The sequence below is a fragment of the Chiloscyllium punctatum genome, chromosome 4 (genome assembly GCF_047496795.1).
Source record: "Chiloscyllium punctatum isolate Juve2018m chromosome 4, sChiPun1.3, whole genome shotgun sequence".
Taxonomy (NCBI): Eukaryota; Metazoa; Chordata; class Chondrichthyes; order Orectolobiformes; family Hemiscylliidae; genus Chiloscyllium; species Chiloscyllium punctatum.
Window position 1 is genome coordinate 38,032,481 of NC_092742.1, and position 18,899 is coordinate 38,051,379.

Genomic DNA, 18,899 nt, shown 5'->3' on the forward strand with positions numbered 1-18,899 from the left:
AGTGGTTAGTACTGCTGCCTTACAGTGCCAGGGACCTGGGTTAGGTACCAGCCTTGGGTGACTGTGTGGAGTTTGCACATTCTCCCAGTGTCTGCGTGTGTTTCCTCCAGGTGCTCCAATTTCCTCCCATAGTCCAAAGACGTGTAGGTTTGGTGAATTTGCCTTGCTAAATTGTCCAGTGTTCAGGAATGTGTAGGCTGGGTGCATTAATCAGGGATAAATGTAGGGGAATGGTTTTGGGTACTTTACTCTTCAGAGGATTGGTGTGGACTTGTTGGGCCGAAAGGCCTGTTTCCACACTGGAGGGATTCTGTGATGAATCTGTGATTCAGATCAGCCATGATCTTGTTGAGTGTCAGAGCAGATTCAATGAGCTGCAAATTCTACTGCCGTTCTGCATCTTATGATTGATTGCTTTATCCTAGACTTGAACAAATACAATTATAGCTGACTTTAATTTATCAAAATTGCTTATGGCAATCAATTCATTTAACATAGTTAGAACATAAGAACTAGGAGCAGGAGTAGGCTGTCCGGCACTTTGAGCCTGCTCTGCCACTCAATAAAATCATGGCTAACCTTTTTGTGGACTCAGCTCCACTTACCTGTGTTTTCACCATATTCCTTAACTCCTTTACATTTCAAATAAGTATCTACCTTGGCCTTAAAAGTGATTACTGAAGTAGTGTCAACTACTTCCCTGGGCAAGAAATTCCATAGATTAACAACCCTCTGGGTAAACAAGTTCCTTCTTAGTTCAGTTCTAAACCTGCTTCCTCTAGTTTTGAAGTCATGCCCTCTTGTCCTAGTTTTACCTACCAGTGGAAACACTTCTATTTTATCAATTCCCTTCATAATTTTATATGTTTCTTTAAGATTCCTCCCAATGAATATAATCCCAATCTACTCAGCCTCTCCTCATGAGCCAACCCCCTCAACTCCAGAATCAACCTAGTCGACCTCCTCTGCACCCCCTCCAGTGCCTGTACATCCTTTCTTAAGTAAGGAGAGCAAATCTGCACACACTACTCCAGATATGGCCTCACCAACACCTTGTACAGCTGTAACATTACCTCTCTGCTTTTCAACTCAACCCCTTTCGCAATGAAGGATAAAATTCTATTTGCCTTCCTAATTACGTATTGTCCCTGCAGACCAACCTTCTGCCATTCATACACAAGGACACCCAGGTCCCTCTGTAAATCAGCATGCTGCAACTTTTTACCATTCGAGTAAGAATCTATTTTGCTGTTACTCCTACCAAAATGTATGACTTCACATTTACTAACATTGTATTCCATCTGGCAGACCTTTGCCCACTCACGCAATGTATCTATGCTCCTCTGCAAAGTTTCGCAGTCCTCTGCGCACACTGCTCTGCCACTCATCTTAGTGTCATCGGCAACATTTGACACCGTACATGTGGTTCCCAACTCCAAATCATCTATAAATTGTAAATAAATGTGGGTCCCAACACCCGATTCCTGAAGCACATCACTCGTCACTGATCGCCAGCCAGAATATCAGTCATTGATCCCCACTGTTTGCTTCTTGTCAGTCAACTAATCCTCTACCCAAACTCATACTCTACCCCTACACCATGCATCCTTGTCTTATAGTTGAAAATGTGTTGTAAAATTCATAATGAAAACTTCCAGCTGCTGAACAGCTTCTGTACAGCAATAGCTTTTCAATTCCTATGTACGATTTTGGACAGGCCATATGGCCAAATTACCTCAGCACCAGGTAATTATCAGGTTTTGAGCTTTCAAGCTTCAGCTTGTAGCTACACCTAATAGGAAATCTGCTGTCATTGTTATACCGTGCTCATCTGTCCTGCTCCATCCTTGTGCATCTGTTGTAGCTCGTCTGTTGTCAGTCTATCCGTAATTCAACTGTACCTAGGCTGACCCTTCCTGCTTTCTGCTGCCCTCCAATTTGTCTTCAAGAAGAGATCTATATAGCTTTTCAGCTCTGATCAAAAGACCAAAGCGTTGTTGTTTATTTTTTCGGTTGTCATTTGTTCTTTTTCTCTTGCAATTTCAAATACATCTTAGTTTTATTTTTCCATTGTAGCCAGGGTATCTAGTGTAAAAACAGAAATAAGTGATGAAGCCCAAAGTTCTGATTTCGTTAATGATATATGGTGAAATGCTTCCATTTTGTATATGTACTCATAAACAGAAGAAAGTAAATGTAGTTGAGTGATTATTAATTTTTTCAAATTTGCATATACTTGTGTAGGGACTCGTTGTTCTTGTCTTGAAAGATGCCTATGACCCTTACTAAAAGCAACTAGTCAAGTTGTAAACAATTCAGTGTAAACCTATTGTGTGGTTCCATTGAGTATGAAGTTAAAAGGCATTTTTCAAGAAAGACCAGGTTCACAGAAAACCATTGTCTTTTATATTGATTTTAGTACTTGCAAATAGATATTGGTGATGTCTCACCACTTTTTAAGAACAGGAGAAGCTGCCAGTTATCAATCCATCTAGATTAGAGGTTTTTCTGGATAAATAAAATGTTTATTCTTTGCTGAATTGCATTTTTATTTTTATATAAATTTGAATAGTTTTCTTCTTATATCTGATGTTACTTCTTTGGGTCAAATCTAAATCTATCTGTCTTGATAGATAATTGGGTAAAGAGAAAGTATGGGAAGAACCCATGTGATCTGGCTTTATTGCATTAGCAGTTGGGCAATCTAGAATGGGACTCTGTTCCTCTGTTGCAGATGGAGATTAATAGTCCTGTTTGTTGGATAGCCACATAGACATACTTCTTCAATGATAACGTGTCTTGGCATGACATAACATTTTACAGTATATGACTGAAAGACTTTCTGATGTTGCACTGTAGCACAAGTTGGTGCCTACAAAAGAGGACAGGAAAAAATTGGGAGGATACAAATGGAGTCAAACAGCAAGGAAACAAAGCCTTCAGTCCAACCAGTCGTTGCTGAACTTAATCCCAAACTAAACTAGTCCCACCTCAGAGTCTTGACAGTGTGGAAGCAGGCCATTTGGTCTATCAAGTCCACACCAATCCTTTGCAGAGGAGCATCCCACCCAATCTCTGCATTTCCTATGGCCAACTGAGCTAGCCTGTAAATCCCTGGACATTATGGATAAGTTAGCATAGCCAATCCACCTAGCCTACACATCTTTGTATTGTGGGAGAAAACTGAAGCACCTGGAGGAAACCCACGCAGACGTGGAGAGAACGTGCAAACTTCACGCAGATGGTTGCCTGAGGCTGGAATTGAACCTGGGTCCCTAGTCTTGTGAGGCAGCAGTGCTAACTGCTGAACCACCTTCCTGCTTCTAGCCCATATCCCTCCTATTCGTGAAAATTGTTGCTAGAATAATTTCAGACTGTTTACAATAATTCTTATATATAAACTTGTTGGCTATTATTATGTCTCAATCTTCATTCATTTGTTTGGATTTATGTATTTTCACCTGAGTTACTCCTGTGTTGGGCTCACCTCGCTACAGTGAGTTTCCTTTCATTTTACTATGCTGCCTTCAAAACTGTAAACAGTGAGGCTACGAAACCATCAGAGGCACAAAACTTCATTTGAAGAGATGTTTTTGTTTCATGGTTCTCAAAGCAAACCAACACTACAATAAAAGTCGATACTTAGCTGGGAAGCTAAACTCTGTACACGCTGCCATTTTGATTCATCCATCTGAAACTATGGGTTGCGGTTTAGGCAAACAGTGAACGTTCACATTCCTGGACTTTGGAACCTTTTCTGACCATTTTGGAAGGTTAATAGCCAGAAACGCTTACACTTGAGTCTTCTGAATGTGGGGAGAGACTGACCACCATAACTGCTGCATCAAAATCCAAAATCCATCTGAACATAACTAGTATGAATTCAGAACATAGGAAGTAATATTGAAATAAATGTGCAGGTGTAAATTTTTAAATAGTTTATGAATAAACTTTAGTCCAGTGCAAATTTCCTGTTGGCTAATTTATAAAGCCACCATGGCATTAAGCTGTGTAAAGCACTGCAGTTCTCTCTAAGCACTGTAAAAGTTCCAATAAAAGTGACTGTGGTACAAAACTAAGCAAGAGCAAAGTTACTCTTGTTGAAAATTTTACTGCAACAATTATAAGTAACAACTTTTTGAAACAGTTTGCTTCTGGCTGTCAGGAATGTATTTATTGTAAAATGCTAATAACAGAGAACTCTAATTTTGTCCACAGCTGTCACTTTTCTCAAATAAAAGTATAGTCCTGAAATAAAAATATAGTGCTAGCAGCATCTGTGGGGAGAGGAAGAGGGTTAATGTTTTGTGTCCAATGTGACACTTTCTCAGAACTAATTCTCCTAGAATTATCTCCCAAATTATCCCAAAATTGGATGACGCGGTGGCTCAGTAGTTAGCAGTGCTGCTCACAGCATGAGGAACATGGGTTCGGTTCCACCCTCGGGTAACTGTGTGGAGTTTGCATATTCTCACTGTGTCTGCATGTGTTTCCTCTGGGTGCTTCAGTTTCCTCCCACAATCCAAAGATGTGCAAATTTGGTGAATTGACCATGCTAAATTGCCCATAGTGTTCAGGGATGTATAGGTTAGGTGCATTGATCAGGGGGAAATATAGGATAATGGGGCAGGAAAGTTGGTCTGAGTGGGTTACTCTTTGGCGGGTTGGTGTGGACTTATTGGGCCGAAGAGTCTGTTTCCACACTGTAGGGATTCTATGATTGTCTTGACAATACTATTTCTTACCCTGTTTCCTGAAAGGTCTACATTCTATTCTCCTAGTTTCTCTGTTTCTAAATCTGATCTGTTGATGCCATCTTCAAAGGGGCTGCTTTAAACCTGTCCTTCTCTTACCTCAACTGAGGATTCCTCCCACTGTGATTGAGGGGCCCGTAGTAGAGAAATTTGTATTGTCTACGTATGAGGTGCTGGAGGACTGGAGGGTGGCTAATGCTGTGTCTTAAGAAAGGCTTTAAGGAGGAGTCAGGGAAAGATGGACCTGCAAGTCTGACATCAGTATGAATACGTTTTTGGAGGGGATTCTGAGAGGTCGGATTTACATGCATTTGGAGAAGGAAGGACTGATCAGAGAAAGTTAGCATAGCTTTTGTGCATGTGAAATCATGTCTCTCTAACATGATTCAGTTTTTTGAGGACAATACTAAAAGGCTTGATGAGGGAAGAGAGGTAGACATTGTTTACATTTTTCGTTAACAAACCCTTTGACAAAGTTCCACATGATAGACTAATTAGTAAAGCTGGATCACGTGACATTCATGGGGATTTGTTTTTCGGACTAGAGGCCTGTGGCCAGCAGAATCATAGAGTCATACAGATGTGCAGCACGGAAACAGATCTTTCAGTCCAACTCATCCGTGCTGACCAGATATCCTAAACTAATCTAGTCCTATTTGCCAACACTTGGCCCATATCCCTCTAAACCCTTCTTACTCATATATCTATCCAGATGCCTTTTAAATGTTTTAATTGTACCAGCTTCCATCACTTCCTTTGGCAGCTCATTTCATACACGCACCACCCTCTGCGTGAAAATGTTGCCCCTTAGACACCTATTTAAATCTTTTCCCCTCTTACCTTAAACTTATGCTGTCTATTTCTGGATTCCCCCACTCCAGGGAAAATACCTTGTCTATTTGCACTATCATGACCCTCTTGATTTTATAAACCTCTATGAGGTCATCCCTCTGCCTTTGATGCTCCAGGGAAAACACCGCCAACTTATTCAGCCTCTCCCTTTAGCTCAAACCCTCCAACCCTGGCAACATCGTTGTGAATCTTTTCTGAAACTTTCAGGTTTCACAACATCCTTCCTATTAGGAGGGAGACCAGAATTGCACACGCTATTCCAAAAGTGGCCTAACCAAAGTCAGTGGATTAGTGGTGCTGGAAGAGCACAGCAGTTCAGGCAGCATCCAACGAGCAGCGAAATCGACTTTTCAGGCAAAAGCCCTTCATCAGGAATAAAGGCAGTGAGCCTGAAGATGGAGAGATAAGCTAGAGGAGGGTGGGGGTGGGGAGAGAGTAGCATAGAGTACAATGGGTGAGTGGGGGAGGAGATGAAGGTGATAGGTCAAGGAGGAGAATCTTCATCTCCTCCCCCACTCACCCATTGTACTCTATGCTACTCTCTCCCCACCCCCACCCTCCTCTAGCTTATCTCCTCCTGCTTCAGGCTCACTGCCTTTATTCCTGATGAAGGGCTTTTGCCCGAAACGTCGATTTCGCTGCTCGTTGGATGCTGCCTGAATTGCTGTGCTCTTCCAGCACCACTAATCCAGTATTTGGTTTTCAGCATCTGCAGTCATTGTTTTAACCAAAGTCAGTGCTCTAACCAATTAATGCACACTAAATGCCTTTTTCACTATCCTATCTACCTGCGACACCACCTTCAGTAACACTTCCTCGGACTTTACCATTAAGTGTATGAGTACTGCCCTGATTTGCCTTTCCAAAATGCAAATTAAACTCTACCTGCCACTCCTTAACCCATTGGCCCAGAGTACAAGATCCTGTTGTACTCTGAGGTAACCTTCTTCACTATCCACTACACCTTCAATTTTGGTGGTGTTATGGACAAGACCAGACTAGTCAAAACATTCTTCAGCAGGCAGCGGAGACCACAACTTTGCAATTTGTTTCGGTAAGTATACCGTGGAAATTACCTGGAGTAAGTTAGCGGGGTTGACTACCAGGTTTTAAGGACTTTTGCCTGAAACGCTGCTCGTTGGATGCTGCCTGAACTGCTGTGTTCTTCCAGCACCATTAATCCAGTATTTGCTTTCCAGCATCTGCAGTCATTGTTTTTACCAGGTTTTAAAACAGGCAAACATTTATTCACAAAATTATGGAATGAAACACAAAGAACAGAATATAGAATACCCACAGAATTCAGACTATCCTAAACTAGACTTAATTATGCTGTTCCAAATATGCACAATTGTCCCAATAAATCAACCCCTTAAACACAAAGCAAAAAATGAAACAAAGGCTTACAGGTTGAAGCTCGAAGGCCAAAGGAGAGAGAGGCTAGCAGCCTGTTTCCACACAACCCTCTGCTTAACTGAACCTAATTTAACTTCAGTTTCCAGGACTGACTAATCCCATTTCATTATACAGGTCACTTCTAAACATAAAAGCTTTGGCCTAAAGTCTCATCTATTTACATATAAACAGAAAAGCCTTTCATCTCTGTACCAAACCAGGCGATTTGGTGTCTGAGTGGATTAAGACCCCGCTGAAGAAAACCAAGGACACAGTATTCTTGAGAAAAAAGGAACAGCTCTGTGACACCTCCCCACTTAAAGAAAATGAACCATCAATATCCAAAGATGGCTTCATTTTGAAAACCTGTCAAAAAAACTGGTTCGTACTCTAAAACACACATATATACTACACTAACTACACACCTGCAAATATGCACAACCGCCTTCAAATTTAGGCCGTGGCACACCTGTCACTGAACGCCTCCGTATCTCATTCGAGTCTCGATACCATATCAGCAATCACGTTTTCGCAACCTGCTACTTGCACAATTGTCAAATTGAATGGCTGCAACAACAAGCTCCATCGAAACAGTCTGGCATTTTTGTCCTTAGCATTGTTGCTGATAATATAAACACTGAAATGTTGTAATGCCGACACCAGGCTTAAAGTCTCTTTCTCCACCTTTGAATATTTCTGATGAACATTCAACTTTCTGGAAAAACACCCAATGGGTCTTTCTATTTCCTCGTCATCCTCCTGCAGGAGCACTGCGCCGACAGCCGCATCACTGGCATCGATAGCCACCTTGAAAGGCTTTGTGTCCACAGGTGTGGCTAATACTGGGGCAGTAGTTAACACAGTTTTTAGGCTGTCAAACGTCTCTGACAGTCTGCTGTCCAATGAAACTTCTTGTCCTTTTTTTTAACAATTTGGTGAGTGGAGCAGTCACACTGCTAAAATTCGGCACAAACCTTCAGTAAAGTTCACTCAATCCCAGGAACTGTCGTACTGCTCTTTTCATTGACGTTGTGGGAAATTCCTCCATTACTTTCGTCTTCGCCTCCCATGGGGCCAATTTGTCCATGTCCAATAACACGGCCCAGGAAGGTGACTTGGGATTTGGCATGTCCACTTTTAGCTAGGATTACCACCAAGCTTGCCTTCCGAAGTTGATTGAACAAGTCCGATAAATGCTGTAAATGTTCCTTCCATGAATGACTATAAGTCACCACGTCATTACAGTGGCTCAGTGGTTAGCACTGCTGCCTCACAGCACAAGGGTCCCAGATTCAATTCCAGCCTTGGGCGACTGTCTTTGTGGAGTTTGCATATTCTCCCGATGTCTGCATGGGTTTCCTCCGGGTGCTCCGGTTTCCTCCCATAGTCCAAAATGTGCAGGTTAGGTGAATTGGCCATACTAAATTGCCCATAGTGCTAGATGCATTGGTCAGAGGGAAATGGGTCTGGATGGGTTATTCTTTGGCGGGTTGGTGTGGACATGTTAGGCCGAAGGGCCTGTTTCCGCACTGTAGGGAATCTAATCAATGTAAACAACACAGTTTGGTATAGTGGTGCTGGAAGAGCACAGCAGTTCAGGCAGCATCCAAGTAGCTTCGAAATCGACGTTTCGGGCAAAAGCCCTTCATCAGGAATAAAGGCAGTGAGCCTAAAGCGTGGAGAGATAAGCTAGAGGAGGGTGGGGGTGGAGAGAAAGTAGCACAGAGTACAATGGGTGAGTGGGGGAGGGGATGAAGGTGATAGGTCAAGGAGGAGAGGGTGGAGTGGATAGGTGGAAAAGGAGATAGGCAGGTAGGACAATTCCAGACAAGTCATGGGGACAGTGCTGAGCTGGAAGTTTAGAACTAGGGTGAGGTGGGGGAAGGGGAAATGAGGAAACTGTTGAAGTCCACATTGATGCCCTGGGGTTGAAGTGTTCCGAGGCAGAAGATGAGGTGTTCTTCCTCCAGGCGTCTGGTGGTGAGGGAGCGGCAGTGAAGGAGGCCCAGGATCTCCATGTCCTCGACAGAGTGGGAGGGGGAGTTGAAATGTGGTTGATTGGTGCGGGTATCCCGGAGATGTTCCCTAAAGCGCTCTGCTAGGAGGCGCCCAGTCTCCCCAGTGTAGAGGAGACCGCATCGGGAGCAACGGATACAATAAATGATATTAGTGGATGTGCAAGTAAAACTTTGATGGATGTGGAAGGCTCCTTTAGGGCCTTGGATAGAGGTGAGGGAGGAGGTGTGGGTGCAGGTTTTACAGTTCCTGCGGTGGCAGGGGAAAGTGCCAGGATGGGAGGGTGGGTTGTTTGGGGGCGTGGACCTGACCAGGTAGTCACGGAGCGAACGGTCTTTGCGGAAGGCAGAAAGGGGTGGAGAGGGAAATATATCCCTGGTAGTTGGGTCTGTTTGGAGGTGGTGGAAATGTCGGCGGATGATTTGTTTTATGCGAAGGTTGGTAGGGTGGAAGGTGAGCACCAGGGACGTTCTGTCCTTGTTACGGTTGGAGGGGTGGGGTCTGAGGGCGGAGGTGCAGGATGTAGACGAGATGCATTGGAGGGCATCTTTAACCACGTGGGAAGGGAAATTGCGGTCTCTAAAGAAGGAGGCTATCTGGTGTGTTCTGTGGTGGAACTGGTCCTCCTGGGAGCAGATCCGGCGGAGGAATTGGGAATATGGGGTGGCATTTTTGCAAGAGGTAGGATGGGAAGAGGTGTAATCCAGGTAGCTGTGGGAGTTGGTGGGTTTGTAAAAAAATGTCAGTGTCAAGTCAGTCGTCATTAATGGAGATGGAGAGGTCCAGGAAGGGGAGGGAGGTGTCAGAAATGGTCCAGGTAAATTTAAGGTCAGGGTGGAATGTGTTGGTGAAGTTGATGAATTGCTCAACCTCCTCGCGGGAGCACGAGGTGGCGCCAATGCAGTCATCAATGTAGCGGAGGAAGAGGTGGGGAGTGGTGCCGGTGTAATTACGGAAGATCAACTGCTCTACGTAGCCAACAAAGAGACAGGCATAACTGGGGCCCATACGTGTGCCCATGGCTACCCCTTTGGTCTGGAGGAAGTGGGAGGATTCAAAGGAGAAATTGTTAAGGGTGAGGACCAGTTCGGCCAAACGAATGAGAGTGTCAGTGGAAGGGTACTGTTGGGGACGTCTGGAGAGGAAAAAACGGAGGGCTTGGAGACCATGGTCATGGCGGATGGAGGTGTAGAGGGATTGGATATCCATGGTGAAGATGAGGCGTTGGGGGCCAGGGAAATGGAAGTCTTGGAGGAGGTGGAGGGCGTGGGTGTTTGGTAATCCAGCAATGACCTTATTAGTCTCTAAAATGTGGCTGGAGCATTTTTCATACCAAATGAAATTGGTGACGTTGAACTGATATAGTCCATTTGGCGTTACGAAAGCCAAAATTGCCTTTGCTTTCTCTGACAGAGGTACTTGCCAGTAGCCTCTGAGCGAGTCCAACTTAGAAATGTAAGTTCCTTGTCCCATGTTTTCCACACAGTCCTCTAACCGTGGAATTGGATATGCATCAGTCTTTGTAACAGCATTGACTTTGCAATAATCCACACAAACCCTTTGGGTACCATCTGACTTTGGCAACATGACTACGCATGAGCTCCAGTCACTGTAACTCATTTTGATTATGCCATCTTGGAACATGCGCTCTATCTCCTTCTGAATCTGTGCCAATTTCAGAGGGTTATGCCTATAAGGATGTTGCTTAATTTGAGCAGTATCTCCTACATCTACATCATGCACAATTAGGTTAGTACTTTCCAGATTATTTCCGCATATCTCCCCATGTAATAGTAATAACTCTTTCAGGTCATTTTGATTTTCTTGTGGAAGGTTAATTAATAATTTATCCCAATTTTTGACAACTTCCTCATTGTCCAACTTGATTTGAGGAATGTCCAATTCAGAATCCTCTGAACTTGGTTCTTTCTTCTGTGCTGTAATCACTAGCACCTTCTCCTCTTGCTTTTCTTCCCTGTCAGAATACCTTTTGAGCATATTCACATGGCATACTTTGAAATTTCTTTACATCTGGAGTCCCTACCAAGTAGTTCACCTCACTCAACTTCTTCTCAATTTGATAAGGTCCACTAAACCTTGCTTTTAAAGGTTCACCTATTACTGGAAGTAACATCAATACCTTACCCCAGTTACAAGATTGCGAATTTGTGGTTTCTTATCCACTTCCTGTTTCATTGTGTGCTGCAATACTTTTAAATGCTGTCTAGCCAACTCCCCAGCTCTATTTAATTGTTCTCTAAAATTTGACATATCATCCAAATGTGTGGCCTCTGAATTCTGACTTATTAATTTCTCCTTAATCAATTTTAATGGTCCTCTTCTTTCAATGCCCAAAAATTAATTTAAATGGACTGACTTTGGTTGATTCATTTGGTGCATCTCTGATCGCAAAAAGTACAAACAGAGCTTCCTTATTCCAATCATCTGGATAATCCTAACCATGTGTCCTCAACATGGTCGTTAGCGATTGATGCCAAGTCTCTAGCACTACCTGTGTTTTTGGATGGTACGTAGTAGATTTGAATTGCTTTATTCCCAAGTTATCCATAACCACCTTGAATAGCTTGGATGCGAAGTTTGACCCTTGATCTGACTGTGTCTCTATTGGTAGTCCGTTTCTGGTAAAACATTTGATTAATTCTTCTACAACCCTTTTAGCTATGATGTTGTGTAATGGTACTGCCTCTGGAAATCTGGTTGATACATCCATTATTGTTAATAAATACGTATTCCACTTTTTGTTTGAGGTAGGGGACTTAGGGATTCAATCAAGACTCTTGTGTCTAGCTGGAATAGGTATTGAAAGTGCAGGTTTTATTACTGCCTGTGATTTTCTGATTAACTGACATGTATGACACATCTAGCAAAATTCAACTGCTTCCTTGTGTAGTCCAGGCCAGTAAAAATGTCTTTGCATTTTAGCCTGTGTTGTCCTCACCCCTACATGACCTTCAAGTATTAACTCATGCGCCATTCACAGCACCTCCTTTCGACACCCTACTGACAAAACAATCTGATGATCCTGTGCCCTTTTCTCATCTGCTTAAATGTATGATGGTCTCCATTTCCTCACTAAGACATCCATTGTTAAGTAATAACATATAGGGATGCATTCACTCTCCTCGATATATGCCTTTTGATATAACTGTTTTAAATTTTCATCTTGCTGTTGCAACTCAATAAGCTTAGCAGAGCTAAAGGTATTTGCATATTTACCTATTTGCTCCTGCTCTGTTCCACTTATCTGATCAAAAAAGTCTCTGATAATGCTATTTCAGCTTCCTCATCTATACATTTTGATCTCTCCTGCTTCAGCTTGTGCCTCTGTGACCTTGTTAAGACGCAATCTGGGAGAATTTCCAAACAAGACTCCTGCAGTGCTTCAGTTGCCTGAGTCTCCACTGGCTTTTCAACTAGGGTAGGCAGCATGTCTACCAGTAAACGAATTAGATCATTTGCAAGGACAATTTGTATTCCTGGAGCTGAGAGTTTGTCCAGTACTCCTACCACAAATCTTCACTCTTCTCTCGACATTCTAGCCTCACTTTACATAACTGAGCACTTTTTGCCTCACCATGGATTTCTGTTATCAGTACCTTTTCTGGCAGTAGTCCCTCAGGAGTACATATCTCCCCATCCTTCAGCATCACAGACTGAGAGGATCCTGTGTCCTTTAATATTGTAACCTCTTTACCTGCTACTCCTGGCCTTTGTGAATAAACATTACCTTTGCAGGTATATTTTTTAAACAAATCTGGCACTTCCTTCTTAACCAACCTCTGATACATCTTGTACGTTCTAAGGCTGTTGTCTAACTTTTTGTTACTAGTCCAACGAAACTCCCAGGCTTGTCCGGTTTTCCTACATCTGGCTTTCTCCTAGCCCACCAACACTGATTTCATGTGGCCCATTTTATGACAATGAGAACACCGGAGTTTTTTAACTTCTCTGTCCCCTTCAAGGGTTTTCTTTTTACTCTGTGGTAAGTTTTCCTAATGATCTTCACTGAGATCTACCTTTCCTTTTCCAGTGAGGATTTCTCTTGTCCCAATTTCTATCGCTCATAGACTGAAATTGATTCTGGAAGCCAAACCGTGTTTTATGAACCAGCTCATAATCATCACCCACTTCAGCTGCTAACCTTGCCATTTTAACTTTCTGGTCTTCCACATGAGTTTTCACTACTTCCTCGCTAAGGCCACCTTCAGCCTTTATCTCCAGCCTTTTAAACTGACTTCCCTTTTTAAGTGTCAATTCTGACATTCAAGCATTCTCCTTTTTCTTTCTCATCTGCTCTCTTTTTCCCTCTCTTCTGCTTTTAATCGTAACTCAAACTATTTCAATTCTGTTGCCCTTTCCTTATCTCTCACTTCTAACTCAAGCTTCATGTGCAATTGAATTCCTGCCATTTCTATAGATTCTGATGGTGTTTCCAGCAAATTTAAATGCTGAGCTACTGCTGTAATTATCTGTCCTCACAGAAGGGAGTAGCTCCAACCCCAGCTTGTCTGGTAATTCCAGCAACCTGGTCATATTCACTTTTTGCAAAACTACTATGTTCAGCTCCTCCACTTCCAGAAAACTTGGCAACTGAAAGAGTCATTGCTATCCCAAGCTTTGTCTACCCAACCAAGCCAACACCTGAAATAAATGACAAAAAGCAGTGGACCCAGTGCCGATCTTTGTGGCACACTGCTGGTCACAGGCTTCCAGTCTGAAAAGCAACCCTTCACCACCACCTTCTATATTCTACCTTTGAGCCAGTTCTATATCCATTTGGCTAGTTGTCCCTCTTTTCCATGTGATCTAACCTTGCTAACCAGTCTACCGTGAGGAACCTTGTTGAATGCCTTATTGAAGTCCATATAGATTATGTCCACCACTCTTCCCTCATCAATTCTCTTTGTTACTTCTTCTTAAAGTTCAATCAAGTTCATGAGACATGATTTCCCATGCATAAAGCCATGTTGACTGTCCCTAATCAATCCTTGTCTTTCTAAATGCATGTAAAGCCTGTCCCTTAGGATTCCCTCCCAACAATTTGCCCAGCACTAATGTCAGGCTCACAGGCTATTCCTTACCACCTTTCTTAAATAGTGGCACCACGTTCGCCAACCTCCAGTCTTCTGGCACCTCACGTGTGGCTATCGATGATACAAATATCTCAGCAAGGGGCCCAACAATCAATTCCCTAGCTTCTCACAGAGTTCTAGGTTACAGCTGATCAGGTCCTGGGGATTTATCCACCTTTATGCATTTTAAGACCACCACCTCTGTACTCTGGACATTTTTCAAGATGTCACCATCTATTTCCTGACATTCTATACCTTCCATATCCTTCTCCACAGTAAATACTGATGCAAAATAATCGTTAGTGTCTCCCCCAATGCAGGGATCGGTGTTGGGTCCACTTTTATTTGTCATTTTGTTATGGACGAGGCCCAACCCCTCAAAACATTTTTTAGCAGGTAGCCCAGACCGTAACTTTGCTACTTGTTTTAGGTAAGTGTATAATGGATATTTCTAGAGTGGATTAGCTGTTCCAACTGCCAAGTTTTAAACAAACAAAATTTATTTACAAAATTACGAATGAAACACAAGAAACAGAAAATAGAATGCCGGATTACTTATCGTATCCAAAAACCTGACAGATTATCCTGACTTAATGATGGTGTTCCGAAAATACTTGCAACAGTCCCAATAAACACATCCCTTAGCAGCAAAAGTAAAAATGAAACAAACCAGGGCTTGAAGTTAGAGAGAGAGAGTACCCGGCTGAACTTGCTGCAGCCACCTTTCTTCACACACACTGCTGCTGAACTGAATCAAAACTGTAATCGAAATGAAGGTTAGCTACACAAATAGCTTGCCACTCACTTTGGTTATACTGGTTTTTCATAAGACATGAAAGCCTTAGACTGGAGGCATTATCTGTTCGGGGTAAACAAGAAGGGCCCCAATAAACCTTTCAAACCCACCTGGTTGGAGCCTGACCAATTACCCTCTCTGCGGAAAAAAAACTCAAGGGCATTGTAACCTTGTAAAAAGACTAACATTGTGACAACTTATACAGTATAAATGATTTAGATGAGAATTTAGGAGGTATGGTTAGTAAGTTTGCGGATGACACCAAAATTGATGGTATATTGTTCTGGTTCTGTTTGCCGAGCTGGGAATTTGTGTTGCAGATGTTTCGTCCCCTGTCTAGGTGACATCCTCAGTGTTTGGGAGGCTCCTGTGAAGCACTTCTGTGATGTTTCCTCCAGCATTTATAGTGGTTTGTCTCTGCCGCTTCCGGTTGTCAGTTCCAGCTGTCTGTTGCAGTGGTCGGTATATTGGGTCCAGGTCGATGTGCTTAGTGATTGAATCTGTGGATGACACACTGTGAAAATGTTCCCTCTACATTTATCTTATCTATTCCCTTCATAATTTTATATGTTTCTATAAGATCCTCCCTCATTCTTCTGAATTCCAATGAATATAATCCCAGTTGACTAAGTCTCTCCTCATAAGCCAACCCCCCCTCAACCTAATGAACCTCCTCTGTACCCCTGTAGTGCCAGTATGTCCCTTCTCATGTAAGGATACCAAAACTGCAAGCAGTACTCCAGGTGTGGCCTCACCACCACCACATACAGCTGCAACATAACCTCCCTGCTTTAAACTCAATCCCTTTAGCAATGAAGGACAAAATTCCATTTGCTTCCTAATTACCTGTTGTACCTGCAGACCAACCTTCTGTGATTCATGCACAAGGACACCCAGGTCCCTCTGCATGGCAGCACGCTGCAAATTTTTACCATTCAAGTTATAGTCCTTTTTACGGTTACTCCTATCAAAATGGATGACTTCACATTTATTAATGTTTTATTCAACCTGTCAAACCTTTGTCCACTCACTTAAAATATCTTTGCGAAGTTTCACAGTCCTCTGCACACTTTGCTCTGCTACTCATTTTGGTATCATCTGCAAACTTTGACACACTAAACACAACTCCAAATCATCTTTGGAAGTTGTGAACTTGTGATCCCTGAGGGACACCACTAGTTACTGATTGCCAACCAGCATAGCACTCATTTATCCCCACTCTTTGCTTCCTGTTAGTCAATCAATTCTCTACCTATGCTAATACTTATCCAAAATACCTTGCATCACTATCTTATACAGCAGCCTCGTGTCCAGCACATCGTCGAAGGCCTTTTGGAAATCTAAGTACACCACATCTACTGGGTCCCCTTATCCACTGTGTTTGTAATGTCTCCATAGAATTCCAAAAGATTAGTTAAGCATGACCTGCCCTTCATGAACCCATGCTGCATCTGTCCAACAGGACAATTTCTATCTAGATGCCTTGCTATTTTTTCCTTGATAATAGACTCAAATATCTTCACCACTAGAGAAGTTAAGCTAACAGATCTATAATTTCCCATCTTTTTTCTACGCCTTTTTTAAACAGTGGCATCATATTTGCTGTTTTCCAATCTGCTGGAACTTCCCCAGAGTCCAGCGAATTTTGGAAAATTACCGCCAGTGCACCTGCTATTTCTGCCGCCATTTCTTTTAGTACCCCGGGATGAGTTTCATCAAAGCCATGAGACTTGTCTATCCTTATCTCCTTTAGCTTACCCGATGCTACCTTTTCCGTGATAATGATTGTTTCCAGGTCCTCACCTACCTCCGTCTCGTTGTCAATTACTGGCATATTATTCGTATCCTCCACTGTGAAGACCAACACAAAGTACCTATTCAATGCTTTGGTCATTTCATCATATCCCATGACTAATTGCCCCTTCTCATCCTCTAAAGGATCAGTGTTTACTTTAGCCACTTCTTTCATTTTATATACTTTTGCTATCTATCTTTATGTTCTGTGCTAGTTTTTTCTCATGTTTTAACTTCCATTTTTTAATAGGTTTTTTTGTGGCTTTTTGTTGACCTTTAAAGCTTTCCCAGTTTTCTAGTTTCCTGCTGATCTTGGCCACTTTGTATGCCTTCTTTTTCAATTTGAAAGCCTCTCTTATTGCCTGAGACACCCATGGCAGATTACCCCTTTTTTCACAGTCCTTCCTTTTCACTGGAATATACTTCTGCTGAGCACTTTGAAAAAATACTTTGAAATTCCTCCACTGCTTGTCAACTGTCCCACCATAAAGTCTTTGTTTTCAGTCTACTTTAACCAACTCATTCCTCATTCTATTGTAGTCTCCCTTGTTTAAGCACAGAACCCTGGTATTAGATTTTATCTTCACACTCTCCATTTGTATTCTAAATTCAACCATACTGTGATTGCTCCTTCCAAGAGGATCCCTAACAATGAGATTATTAATTATTCCTGTTTTGTTACACAGCACCAGTACTAGGATAGCTTGCTCCCTCGTTGGTTCCATTACATACTGTTTAAGAAAACAATTGCAGATAAATTCAATGAACCCCTCCTCGAGGCAACTCTGACCGAGCTGGTTCGACCAATCTATATGTAGATTAAACTCTCCCATGATAATTGCCATACCATTTTTATAGACATTAGTTACTTCTCTGTTTATTGCCCACCCCAATGTGATGTTGTTATTTGGAGGTTTATTGACTACTCCTATCAGTGACTTTTTCAAAGAACAAAGAAAGTTTACAGCCCAGAAACAGGTCCTTTGGGCCTCCAAGCATGAGCCGTCTTCTTAAAATTTCTAATTTCCACCTAAGTGGATTTAACCTTATTCTCCATAGAACCTATATCATCTCTTAGCACCGCCCTGATGTCGTTAGTGCTAAGGAGTGGCAGATAGAGTTTAATTTGGATAAATGTGAGGTATTCCATTTTGGTAAAATTAGGGCAAGATTTATACAATTAATGGTAGGGCCCTGAGTAGTGTTGTCGAATAGAGAGACCTAGGGATTTAGGTACATAATTCTTTGAAATTTGCATCACAGTTGGATAGAGTGGTTAAGAAAGCATTTGGCATGCTTGGCTTCATTGCTCAACTTGAGTATAGGAGTTGGGACGTCATGTTGAGGTTGTACAGGATGTTGGTTAGGCCACGATAGGTCACTGTGTACAGTTCTGGTTGCCCTGTTGCAGGAAGGACATTATTAAACTGGAGAGGATTCAGAAAAGATTTACCAGGATGTTGCTGGGACTGGAGGATTTGAGTTGTAAGGATAAGCTGGGAGTTTTTTCACTGGAAGTAGGAGGTTGAGAGGTGACCTTATGGAGGTTTATAAAATCATGTGGGGCATAGATAAGGTGAATAACAAAAGTAATTTCCATGGATAGGGGTGTTCACAACTAGGGTGCATATTTTTAAAGTGAGAAGAGAAAATTTTAAAAGGAACCTTGGGGCAACTTTTACATACAGAGAGTGATTCATATGTGGAACGAACTGCCAGAGGAAGTTACAACATTTAAAAGATATTTGAATAAATAGGTAAGTGAATAAGAAAGGTTTAGAAGGATATGGACCAAACGCAGGTAAGTGGAACTACTTTTGTCTGGGAAACATGGTTGGCATTGGACTGAAGGGTCTGTTTCCTTGCTGTATGACTCTAAGACAGGGCTGACCCATTTTCTGCACTTCTGTCCTCACCTTTGCCCCTCTGTCCCAAACTAACAATAGTGTTCCCCTTATCCTCACTTTCCATGGCACCAGTCTTGGGATTCAAAGGATTACTTTCTGCTATTTTTGACACCTCCAATAGGTTGCTACAACCAAATGTATTTTCCCCATCTCTCCATTGTAGGTGTTCCCTCCATGAAACCTTGGTCCATTCCTCTCTCACTGTCAACACCTTTCACCACTTCCGTTGGCACCTTAATAAAAAGTATGAAAGAGCAGCAGATGCTGGAAATCAAAAACAAATACAGAAATG

The 18,899-nt window shown here is 42.3% G+C and overlaps 1 protein-coding gene across 1 annotated transcript in view; it reads left to right on the forward strand.

Annotated features, from left to right (window-relative positions):
* The window catches only part of LOC140476201 (TOG array regulator of axonemal microtubules protein 1), a 167,937-nt gene that overhangs the window by 3,014 nt on the left and 146,024 nt on the right, over window positions 1–18,899 (forward strand). The gene's annotated exons all lie outside the window — the stretch shown is intronic.